The 13,095-nt window shown below is 48.5% G+C and overlaps 1 protein-coding gene across 9 annotated transcripts in view; it reads right to left on the bottom strand.

The window, feature by feature from the left end:
* Nucleotides 1-13,095, bottom strand: part of PHACTR4 (phosphatase and actin regulator 4) — an 84,475-nt gene that overhangs the window by 62,233 nt on the left and 9,147 nt on the right. The window contains exon 1 of one of the 9 annotated variants that reach the window (XM_014604963.3): nucleotides 4,608-4,629. The exons of 5 other annotated variants lie outside the window; for them this stretch is intronic. The gene's annotated coding sequence lies outside the window, so the exon portion shown is untranslated. Of the gene's footprint in view, nucleotides 1-2,727; nucleotides 2,837-4,607; nucleotides 4,630-13,095 lie in introns of those variants that run through there. 3 more of the 9 variants (XM_059729474.1, XM_014604961.3, XM_059729477.1) reach the window with 3 other exon arrangements.

The raw sequence follows: 13,095 nt of genomic DNA on the forward strand, positions 1-13,095 counted from the left end.
TTCTTCAGGTCACAGGAGTGCTGGTGCAAATAGGTAAAGAAAAATCAGCCCAGCTTCTGCAATCCTAGGCTGGATTCAGCTGCACCTCTGAAGAAGGGCGTTTGTACCCGACCGTTCGCAAAGAACAATTTTTCCAACTATTTAAATAGTCTAATAAAAGATACCGGATTTACCCAAAAAACCTTGTCTGCCCATGTCCTTAGACCAACACGGCTACAACCAACACCCCCAAAACCCCTCTAGGCTTTTCAACTTGACCAGCGCGACAGCTCATCTGGCTCTGACGAGGTTTGAAGGGGTTAGATCACCCTCACCAGTTTGATCTAGCACCCCCCCCCCCCACTTTAAATTGTATTTTAGGCAAGTTCAAGCGCACCAGATCCATTCCAGCAGAGCATATTTGCCCCTTGCTGTATTCTGAAAAGGCAACTTCGTATGCAGCATGCTTATCTTAGAAAGGTAATCCTTCTCGGTTCCAGCTATAGCAAGTACTCCCCTGCCCCATGAAATAGGGACCAGATGGTTTTCCCCCCCTTGCCTTCATTTCCAGTTACTGTTAAGTGCTTTACTGGAACCGTTTCAGTGATGCACTCAACTGCCGAGTGCATCCCTGCAACACCCATCCTAGCCTTTAAACAAGCACCGAACCTCGCCAACCTCATCCCCACAAGCAAACTTCCTATGGTCCAAAACGCACCGAGTGCATCCAGACCAGGCCAGGACCAGAAATGTAAAACCTGCCAACACATCTCCACCACCCCCACGATAACTACACCCCACAACAGAGCCATCACCCTTCCTGGATCTTACACCTGCACCTCCAGAAATGTTATACATCTCATCCAGTACACTGAATGCCCCGACGGAAAATACGTAGGAAAACCCAAAAACTGCATACCAGAATGAATGCACACTGGAAGTCTATCAAAGAAAAATCCCCAATGACCTGTGGGTGCAGGCTTCTCACGAGACAACCCTCTCTTCCCAGTCTCTGTTCTAATCCTCCAAGGAGATTTACAAAAAACACTTTTCGGGGACAAGCCTACGAACTTCACTTCACAAGTCTGGATACAAAAAATCATGGACTAAAGATAGACATTGGATTTATGGCATATTATAACCTGCCAGTCATCTGATAACCCCAGATAACCTCTCTAGATTTGATAAGCTACACTCTATCACCTGTTCAATATCCCCACTCTTCTTCCCCTCCCCACCTACCCATCTCACACCTACCCTCTCCCATGGCTGCTAATTCTCTGCCACACATTTGCATTTTCACATTGTGCATTTTGCATAGTGGCTTCTGTTCCACCCAGGAGAGCGCGCACACACCAGCAGACTCTCCCTATGCCTAAAGAAGGGTGTTTGCGCCCAAAAGCTTGCAAAGAACAATTTTTCCAGCTATTTAGTTGGTCTAATAAAAGATAGCACATTTTAACCAAGAACCTTGGCTGTCACTGGAACAAAGCCAAGATCTGCCATTTCAGAAGAAACCTTTTGCCTTTGAAACAGGGTGGATCGCGTGCACAGCTCGCCAGGAACCTACAGGCTGCATTCAAATTGCCAAAATCAGTTTTACGTGGATGCATACTTTGGAAACTGCAATCACAACCCCAGTGTTTACTCACCCTTTCATCTGCCTCCATATGCAAGAAATATCTTGGTTTGATAACGCCAGCAATGAAAATCTGCAGCTGTACATCCATCCACAACCTGCTATTACTCAAGTGTGCTTCAGGATCCTGTGGGCTACATGTGCCCTTTGGGCTACATCCTGTGCAGTCCTGCATGACACGACAGCGTGCACCCAACGTGTGCATAATAAGAGGGCTGCATATTTGCTTCTGGGGTAACTTGCACAAACCACGCTAGCCTCAGTTTTGTGGTTTCCATGTTCGTCAAACTCAGTGAAAATACAGCAGCTGGGTACACATCCGAATGCCATGACACTGGCTCTCAAGTGATGAGTGGATAGACCATTTTACTCAAAACCACAGTTTCCACTCCAAAATTGTTCCATCCCCACCCTCAGACCACGTCAAGCTGACAACCTGTGTCGAGACTTAGTTCAGCCAAAATTGTCAGAGCGCTGCAAACAGGCTGTGGTTCCCGAGCACCCCTACTCCGTGCCGCTTCCAGGATAGCAAGATGTTCACCCTGCATAACCCAGCAATGACAGCAGAGCACGGCACGTTGCCTCGTTTACACCCTTATCATCTGATCTTCCCTAAGCACTAGCAAAGTCCGCTCCAAACCGTGTGCATCCAGACACGGTATTTTGTTAACACATGGCTTCTAAACGAAGGATGGAGCAATCGACTCCGCTTGTCAGATGCTGCTTAGTGTCTATACACACCAGGCTTGCCAAGTCCTGGGAACCGGGTCAGCCAGCTCTCGTGCACGGGACGGCACCGTGTAAAAGCAAACCCACAATTCTCCGCTCCTGGCTGCAGCAGAAACAGAGCAGAGATTTTCTTTTGCCCCAGATGCAATCGATACCACTACGGATATGCAGCATAGCAGGCAAGGAGAAGCCGAAACAGCCAGGTCAAGAAAGGAGCTAGTGTGCGAACGCCTTGCCACACCCTCCAGAAAGTGTTGGTTACACTTCATATTACACCAAAGCACAAGAGGAAACCCTGTATTTCTCTGCCCAGAAAGAAGCAAGCAATGTATGGAGAGTCAAAAAATGAAGTGAGAATTGCCAAGCCAAAAAGTACTCACGGCCCAGCGGCAGCTCATGCTCAACCACGCTACTCCAGGAGACTCCCAGGGCGCCAGGAAGCAAAACGGAAGTCAGTGGCCAGGCTCGGCATTGGCGGGCGGGCGTTTAAACCGAATCTGCATGCCAGCTCCCTTATCTGGGACACCGTGGAGTTTGCATATTCCACTGCTGCATGCAAGACGGCCCTCTGGGACGTATAAATCCCCAAGGCTTACACAATCGGAGCAGACCGCGTGACCTACGCATGCAAATAAGTACAAGGGCACGTCTCCTCGAGTTTCACGTGAGAGCAACAAAGCACCCTCGCTTGCACAAGTGAAGAAAATTCATGCCAGAAAGCTGCTCGTTGCAGCTGAATTAAAAAAAAATATATATTAATGTCCCTATCCCTTGGCTGGACACGGCTGAGCTATTCTTTTTCTTGGCCACGGCTCCATGCCTTAACAAGGAAGAACGCTGCAAGCAGGTAACGATGCCTGTGGGAGCTTTAATTTTCCATCCTGGGTGTTTGGAAATCATCACTACTTCTGTGCAAGGGTGCCAGGCAGCGCCCGGGGGTTTGCAAACCTGGCTAGTAAAGCAGGGCTCCAAGCAGCCGGCTAAAGGGTTCAGCTGGGTTTTGCCAGTCAGGTCTAATGCCACTTCTTTCCCCACAATGATTTACCCAAGCAATGACTTTATGATATCATAATAAGTGACCTTTCAAAGAAACCCAACCCAACACGAACTTTGTGTTCACTTGTGCACTGCCACCCATTTTGCCTAGGACCAGAGAAAACGCAACGGGTAGCGAAAGGTTGCAGATGGAAATTAAACTCCCCCTCAGTTTAACACATCTGAAGCAATGTGGTGAACACAATTGTTCTCTCAACCCACGCAGCGTAGTCAACGGGATGTTCAAATCACAAGAATAAAGCTGCTGTAATAATGCAACCCATCCGACGAGCCTATAGTATTGGTAGTGATCAACGCAGCGTGCTCAGTACCTGATCTCAGTCTATCCATTCAGACCAAATCTAACACTTCAGAGCGAGTCTGGTACTTCAAACCTGAAGCCTAGCATGTCTCAAAGCTGTTTCGACTCCTGGAAGAGCCACGTCCAGCTGCTCAGCACAGGGCAGCCCAAAACCCCTGCTCATTACAACCCGAAGAGGTTGATCTCCCAAACCTCCCTCTTCATGATGCTATGCCTCCCAGAAACAAGAGACTGTCAGCGCTAACCCCATCCCTCCTCCGTGCGTGGGTACCTCCCAAATGCCTTTTCAAAGGCAGGAAGCCTTCTTTTAGATATACTTTATTCAATCACTCTTTAAACATGCTTTATTCAGACACCCCTAAATGACGCCGTTGCAAGACGAGAGCCCAAACTACAGGTCCCGGCAATAGGAAAAGCTCAAAGCGATCACGGTCCCCTTCCTGCTCCGAGGGATCTTCCCCGTGACATGCAAATGACTGAACGAGGAAGCCTGCCCGGCAGGCAGGTAAAATGGTGCTGCCTGAATAATCAGGTCCCATGAGTAAGAACTTATCAGCTGAGAAGGAGCAGAGTTTAAACCCAAGAGCCGACGACCTCAAATGCAACTCAGCTGATTAACCAGAGAGATAGGATGGGGGGAAGAGTCCGCCTCCTCAACTGTACCCAGATCTGCAGATTGAGATCGAACTCAGGGACAGGAACTGCGGAGGAGGAGGAGGAGGAGCAATCCTGGTTCGCAATGCGGGGCTTGCAAGAGCGACTATAAATCAATGTCTTTAAAAAAACCCAACACACCAGCAACATCCAACAGCTCGCTGCAGGAAGCTGGGATTCGGGCTAGCTGGGCTGTTTTCCCACATCGACTTCTCGCTGGCTGTCCTTGGGCACGTCGCTTCAACTCACCTGAGGCTAAAACAAGAGTCGGACCCACCGCCTCGAAGGCAACCGCATGTCCCAACATTTGCAGGTCGCCTCAAGGACACAAAAGCAAACTAAAATGGAAAAAATGGCAAAGTGATCCTAACCCCCCCCCTCGCCCCCCCGAAAAAACCAAATAAATACAAGAACTAAACTGTAGCAATGTTTTTTTTTTAAACCCAGTTTATCTTCTTGCAGGCAGACCCTCTCAATAGGCTTTTTGTTCCCCTTGAATGCTGCGTCCTTGAACAAAAGAGCAGGTTCACAAAAAACCCAACTGACCTAAACACATTCTCTCCAGCAGCGCTATCAACAAGGCCGAAAACTGAAAGTTTGTTCAGCAAACAAGCCAATTTGATGCACGCCAGCCGGCAGGGCCGGTTACAATTGTACGCTTCCTTCCAACCTACAGTAACGTTCCCAAAAGAATATTAAAACAAAGTATAGTTCGAGCTATTGTTAAATCCTTCCGAATGGGACTCGACCCACAACAAAAAACCCACCGACTGTAATCTGAACCACGAGCTGAACCCATTTTTAAAGTGCCCAGGATAGAAAAAATTAGTTTTTTTCCTACCATGTAACTAGAAATTTCACCTGGGGGGGAGGGATGAACTTTTCATCCTCTTTGCTTCTTGTATGTTTAACAAAGGCTTTCAGCAAATCCAAACTCTCAAAACCTCAAGGGTGGCTGCAAGCTCCTCTGCACCTGTGGAAATGAAGGCACTCGGTCTGTGTGTCCACGTATTAATTTGCAGACTTGACTTCAGGCACCCAAGGAAAGCGTCCGACCACAACAGCTGGGCCCATTAAAAGAAAGCCGAAATAATGCACAGTATCAACAGGTGGAGAGTGAACTGGATTTAAAGGCAATCTGTTTGCAGGCCTACAGAAATGAAGCCCTCTGTTTCCATGCCTCCTCCTTGTGCAAATATTCAGAAGGGAGGGCAGCGAATGGGAAGTAGTTTCTTTTTCGGAGAAATATTCCCCGGGCACAATGCATAAACCAGATTTCCAAAGGGATTTAATCTTTGCTACGGTGACATTTTCTACAACTCGCACTCCGGTCCTGGTGTTGCGTGTTGTTAAAGGCCTCCGTGGCACTCACAGAAAGCTGTGGTCCTGGCTCTAGCCGAGACTCCTAGCTTCTCCATCCCCCAGGCTTGCTCAGAAAACCATATTCTGCTGCGGAAGAAAATTGGCCATCTAGACCCCGGGAGCAGGCTCAGCTCAAGCCACGCGCAGTACAACCGGACACACAAACGAGGTTAGCAACCCTGCAGGCAGTCAGAGGAACCCTATTAGTCCAACAGACAGATTAGCCCATCCTCTCCCATCTCCTTTGCCCCTCCATCATTTGGACACCGAGAGCATCCTCATTTCTCACCTCTTGCATGTCAAGTCAGACTCCCCTCCAAGGGCACCTTGTATTTGGATGCAATGAGGTCCCTAAACTCCCCCTGCCTCTCTTCCCCGCCCTACTTTTTTAATGCACAACTCAGAGTCCTGGGTTAATCAGACTAAAAGATTTAATCGTGCTAGTTTTCTTGTAAGACAGAGACCGAAGCTGGATCCAGGCAGAACCTTGCCTTGTGAATCCCCAAGTTCTCTACTCCGCACCTTCGAATTGCATCTTTCTCCCTTTTTACACTGAGTTAGCCAAGTAATACATTCTGAGTTACAGACAGCATCCAAGCGAAATGGTCTTGGTACTCATCTAGGGATGGCGTTACTCCTTAATAAGTGTGTCCACACAATTACTCAACTTGGTGTGTAGTCGATCCATTTATGTGTGCAGCTTGAATGGATGGCTGGAGAAAGCAACCGTATTAAAAACTAGACTAGATTTCTTAACTGAAATGGTAACCAACTGATGAGCCAGCCAACCCAAGGGAAGGGTTTATGCATGGTTAGGACTTGAATTCGGGGTAATCTTCAATTTGACTTTGCAGGGAAGGCGCGGCGCTCCACCGCTAAACCGTGCTGCCGCTCCGGCTGGGTGCCGATGCCTGTGCACCAGGGACGTGATGGTCCTACTTTTTCTGCTGGCACCTCTAACGGTACAAGAGACTCCAGCCTAGTCTAGGGCAGCCTAAGGGCCAAAAGGGGAGCACATAAAAAGTGGAAACAGGGTGAGATCACTAAAGATGAATATACCTCCTCTGCTCGTGCTTGTAGGGAGGCAGTTAGGCGGGCCAAAGCTACCATGGAGCTGAGGATGGCATCCCAAGTAAAGGACAACAAGAAATTGTTTTTTAGATACATAGGGAGTAAAAGGAAGGCCCAGGGAGGAATAGGACCGCTGCTAAATGGGCAGAAGCAATTGGTGACGGACAGGGGGGACAAGGCTGAACTCCTCAACGAGTTCTTTGCCTCAGTGCTCCTAAGCGAGGGACACGACAAGTCTCTCACTGGGGTTGTAGAGAGGCAGCAGCAAGGCGCCAGACTGCCATGCGTAGACCCTGAGGTGGTGCAGAGTCACTTGGAGGAACTGGATGCCTTTAAGTCGGCAGGCCCGGATGGGCTCCATCCGAGGGTGCTGAAGGCACTGGCCGACGTCATTGCAGAGCCACTGGCGGGAATATTCGAATGCTCGTGGCGCACGGGCCAAGTCCCGGAGGACTGGAAAAGGGCTAACGTGGTCCCCATTTTCAAGAAGGGGAGGAAGGAGGACCCGGGCAACTATAGGCCAGTCAGTCTCACCTCCATCCTTGGTAAAGTCTTTGAAAAAATTATCAAGGCTCACATTTGTGAGAGCCCGGCAGGGCAAATTATGCTGAGGGGAAACCAGCACGGGTTTGTGGCGGGCAGATCGTGCCTGACCAACCTAGTCTCTTTCTATGACCAGGTTACGAAACGCCTGGACACAGGAGGAGGGGTGGATGTTGTATACTTGGACTTCAGGAAGGCCTTCGATACGGTATCCCACCCCATACTGGTGAACAAGTTAAGAGGCTGTGATGTGGATGACTGCACAGTCCGGTGGGTGGCGAATTGGCTAGAGGGTCGCACCCAAAGAGTCGTGGTAGATGAGTCGGTCTCAACCTGGAAGGGTGTGGGCAGTGGGGTCCCGCAGGGTTCGGTCCTTGGACCGATACTCTTTAATGTCTTCATCAGTGACTTGGACGTGGGAGTGAAGTGTACTCTGTCCAAGTTTGCAGATGACACAAAGCTATGGGGAGAAGTGGACACGCCGGAGGGCAGGGAACAGCTGCAGGCAGACCTGGATAGGCTGGACAAGTGGGCAGAAAACAACAGGATGCAGTTCAACAAGGAGAAATGCAAAGTGCTGCACCTAGGGAGGAAAAATGTCCAGCACACCTACAGCCTAGGGAATGACCTGCTGGGTGGCACGGAGGTGGAAAGGGATCTTGGAGTCCTAGTGGACTCCAAGATGAACATGAGCCGGCAGTGTGACAAAGCCATCAGAAAAGCCAATGGCACTTTATTGTGCATCAGCAGATGCATGACGAATAGGTCCAAGGAGGTGATACTTCCCCTCTATCGGGCGCTGGTCAGACCGCAGTTGGAGTACTGCGTGCAATTCTGGGCGCCGCACTTCAAGAGGGATGTGGATAACCTGGAGAGGGTCCAGAGAAGGGCAACTCGTATGGTCAAGGGCCTGCAGACCAAGCCCTACGAGGAGAGACTAGAGAAACTGGACCTTTTCAGCCTCCGCAAGAGAAGGTTGAGAGGCGACCTTGTAGCTGCCTATAAGTTCATCACGGGGGCACAGAAGGGAATTGGTGAGTATTTATTCACCAAGGCGTCCCCGGGGGTTACAAGAAACAATGGCCACAAGCTAGCAGAGAGCAGATTTAGATTGGACATTAGGAAGAACTTCTTCACAGTTCGAGTGGCCAAGGTCTGGAACGGGCTCCCAAGGGAGGTGGTGTTCTCCCCTACCCTGGGGGTCTTCAAGAGGAGGTTAGACGAGCATCTAGCTGGGGTCATCTAGACCCAGCACTCTTTCCTGCTTATGCAGGGGGTCGGACTCGATGATCTATTGAGGTCCCTTCCGACCCTAACATCTGTGCATCTATGAATCTAGTCTCAGGCTGCAGCCAAAGAGCTGGAGCTGTTCTTGCATTAGCAATCTTTATTTAAGGTAGGTCTCCCACGGTAAAATCCCAATGGCTGTATGTATATATACACACCTACTCAACAGCAAATCTGCCCTCGGTACCAAGAGCGCCGATATTTCACGGAGCAGCAGGATTACTCTTTGACCACTACAGACAAGTTATAATGCTATAAAAGCAGGGGAAATGCCCAGCTATGAATCTGCATGGGAAGAAGCCCCAGCACAAAGGAGAAAAAAACCCTAAGAGCCGCAGATAACAATCTCAAAGTTGATTACCTTAATCATCCCTTGACTTCAGCCCCTTGAGAGTCCAATAGCTCACTGATCTTATCATCCTGAATCTACCAGGCAAAGCTGGATCCAGTTTATACAGCACCAGCCACAGTCAAGGTCTGTATATTCTGATAAACTCTGTATAAAAATCAAGATCGATCAATGCAAGCCTTTCTTTAGCACAATGCAGGTGCAGACCTTCTCCCACATCAGAATTTTTACCTTTGGGGGAAGAAAAAACCCCTCTGATCTCTTTACTGTAGACTTATGATTAAATGCACGTGAGAATAAACTATCCGAAACACTTCTAGAAGCGCCTGCCCAGTCCTGCCCACCAGACCTCACATTTTGAATCGGATTTGCTTCCTGGTGGGATATCAAGAGTAAGCAAAAACAATTCGAAAGGTCCACCACAACCCAAAGTCCAATGTGAACGCTCCCATGCTTTCTCCCTGCACGCTCCAAAACGTCGCCCGTAACTTGACCCGGACTAATTAAGCAAGCTGCATTCAAACCCATGCGACGAAGAGGCACCGAAATGCTGATCCTGACATAATTAGGGAGCATCTCCAAATCCCAATTCTGGGCCAACAACTGAGAACAGATGGATGCGATGAGGACCCGCTGCACAGAAATCCTGCCTCGTATCCAGCAAATAATTTCTACTTCAGGGGACAGAGGTAGAAGGCCGCAAGCACCAGGGCTTGACTATATTAGCAAAACTGCTTTGCTCAGGGATCATTTTATAACGTCGCACTACGCCAGCCATGACAGCCCAGCTCAGACTTGCACAAAGACAAAGCAACCTGCTTAACTTAATGAGATCTGCAATATAACTGCTAATCATCGTTACATAACCAGAGCCCTGACCGGTAAAGGGGCCCACGTACCCCGTAACCTATCTCCCCACCACGACAGACCACCGGCTGGCCCAGAACAGCGATCCGTGCATAATGCATATCTCTTTTCATTAGATGCTCTTAAAAAGCTGCTCCCAAATTTTTCTGGGCCATGCATTTATTGTTGCTTGTGATACTACTGTGTTACCCTGCTATCCCACATTACGGACAACCAAAAAAGTGGCACCGTGTTATCGCAACCACACCGAGGGCAGCAACGGGGAGCAGTAGGTATTGCAACCGGCCTGCATACAAGCTGGAGCAGATAGAGCAGCTCTATTTGCCTTCAGTACGTATGGGCAAGGTCCCCCTATCATTGCACAGGCAAGAGGGAGAACTCGTGACGCCTTCAATTCGGTTATTCTCATCTCACGAGAGCAAACTCTTTCGGTCCGCACGACCAGACGATGCATCCTGAGCAACGCACCAGATGCTGCTTCCTATCGAAAATGGTTTCCGTTACCTTTCCGCTTTCAAGCTTCATTTTCAGACTTAAATGTCCTTGCAAAAAAAAAAAAAAAAAAAGACAGACAGACAGACAGAAAGAAAAAACTAAAGACGACCCAGACCAAGCACAAAAGAGTTGCTATTCTTCAACCACGTTGAGTCATAAGAAAACAGAATGGCATTTTACTTGCCTGTCAAAATTAAAAGTTCACACACTGAGTGGGTGAGTACAAGTTTGCAAAAACAGCCTTATCGCGTTCAGTATGCGGTGTGAAGAAACCTAGCCACATTACGAAGAAAGTGTGCACTGAATTCAAACAGCCTCCGAACAACACTCAGCTAGGAAAAGGCAAACAGCTTCTCCGGCCAGTGTCAACATGGGCAAAGAGCAACTGTAGTGCGGCTCGCTGCCGTCCAGCCTCGTAATACCAGCCCCAGAAATGATGGCCCTTCTCTAGCACTGAACATTTGTCCAAACGGCTCTGCTAGCATGCTGAATTTAAGCACCAAAATCATCCCACCACATGCAAAATGCTCATGCAACAGTTGTCAACCTTTGTAGACGCAAGGCACCTCTCCGAAAAACCAGCTCTTCGGTTTCACTTGTTTTAGGACTACAGAAAAGTTTTTTAAAAAACCCAATTTTTCTGTTGCAAAGAACTCAAGAGACCTAACTCCCCACAGCACTCCTGAAAGCATCTCGCGGCATCCCGGTTGAGACTCACTGTGTTAACATGACAACGTATATGAAGATGCTTTCAAAGCCATGTGCAAGGCACCTCCCTGATGCTTTCAGCTACTGCAAATGAAGGTGTAGAAGATCATGACTTGATTACTATACATTAGGGGCTGTGCTATATGCTCCTACACAGAAGAGCAGGAAACTCAAGTCAGATAGCGCCTGACTATTGAATGCAAAATGTGAACAACAGATTCAGCCCACCAGAGACAGAGTGGGAGGAAGAAAGCACGTGAAGAAAGCAGAGAAGCAGTGGCAGGTCTAACCTCTCCTCTCGTTGGAGCCTGAAAACAATGCACCTTTCTTCAAAGAAAGGGATCTTCAGGAGCCCTGCATGTCAACTACCAAAATAAAGAGGTTTGAATCAGTTTTGGGGGTAGCAGACCGGTATAGTAGCTCAGCACTAAAACTGAAGGTCAGAGACAACATAAATGAAGGTAAGAGAGAAATATAATGGAGCTCAAAACTCTCAGATGAGCTCTGAAGCTGCTGGGGAGCGATGCACGAGCCAGACACCTGCTATGCAGCAATACATAGGTGAGCCAAGGCTCATTAAAAAGGAGAAATTAATACAGCCAGGCAAAATGCTGACTGGCACCACGTCGGCTCCTCACGCACATCAGCCCCTTGACGGTGTCAGAGGCAGGTTGAGCCGAGTCAGCCAAAAGAAATGCAGAAGGCAGGGTGGGATGCTGGGCCCTGGGCAAGAGTCGGGCTGCTACCCCGGGAGCTGCCCCCAGAAGAGCTCGGGAAGAGGCAGCACCTCCCTCTTCAAGCTCCTGGAGGGGAGACAAGCCATTTAAAATCTAAAAAAACAACATATAAAGCAAAAGTATTAAGCATCCTACCTCTAATGATTAACCCTATTTAAAAAAAAACAAAAAAACAATCCACAAATAAAGCAAAAGCATTAAGGATCCTACCTCTAGTCACAAGGAAGAGCTCAAAGACTGAACCCTCCCTTGCGCTGGTCTCGTGCAACCAGCCGAGCCACCCCAACAGATCCATAATTCACTCCTCCGCGTTATCAGGAACAAGAGACACGCACAGAAAACCTACTGGTTTCAGAGCCTAAATCCGTCTGTTTTTTAAAGAATTATTTATTATTATTCCCCTGCATCCACATGCTGGCCAGCACCTTTCATCCTCCCGGCCACGCATCTGCATTTTCACAGACCTGCGTTTGGCATCGTGGCTTTTATTCCACCCAGGAGAGCACAAACCACCAGCAGACGCTCCCTAGGCCTGGAGGAGGGTGCCCGAAAGCTTGCAAAGAATGGGTTATTTAGCTGGCCCAAAAAAAGATATCACAGTTACCCAAAGAAACTAGAAATAAAGGCATTTTTTTTAGGCCAATAGAAAAGCAACTTCAAAATGCAGGTAGCAGCGGACCCTGCAGCCGTTTTCCCTGCGGCAACCACCAACTCCATTCACGTTAGAGTGGCATCATCCCAAAGCCCCCTTTAATCTAGCACTTCATTGCTAATATTCGTAACCGTCTCAAAATTGTTCCCCATATTCAGAAGACCCAACTAATGGGCTTGTCCCACATGATGAGATGCACCGACCGAGACACCACGGGCAGGCGCGCAGCGCGAGATCAGGAACAGCACCAGGCTTTTGATGGGACACAGCATAGCACGGAGGCTACAAGTTTTGAATATGCAAAAGACATACTTCGCCCATCAGATCATCTTGATTTTACATGTGGAAGCGCTTACCGCTGTCATTAAAAAAATCAGAGCTAAAGTGAGGGTTGCAAAACAGTCGCATAGCAAATATTTCACGCCAACATGAAGCGGGGACTGTTTTCTATAATACTCGATCCAGCAAATGTTTCTGCAGTGTCCTTTACAAACTTATGCTAAAAATGGATGAACTTGAAAAAGAGAAAGGGGCAAGCGAAAGCAAAAAATACCCCAACCCTTTGGAGAAACGCGTGATCTGCAGAAGTCATTCAGTTAAATGCACTGACGTAGTCCTGCTAGTCCTGCCCCGTCGCACGGACATAAGGAAACCTGCTCCATTTAC

Source organism: Alligator mississippiensis, chromosome 6 (assembly GCF_030867095.1).
Source record: "Alligator mississippiensis isolate rAllMis1 chromosome 6, rAllMis1, whole genome shotgun sequence".
Lineage (NCBI taxonomy): Eukaryota > Metazoa > Chordata > Crocodylia > Alligatoridae > Alligator > Alligator mississippiensis.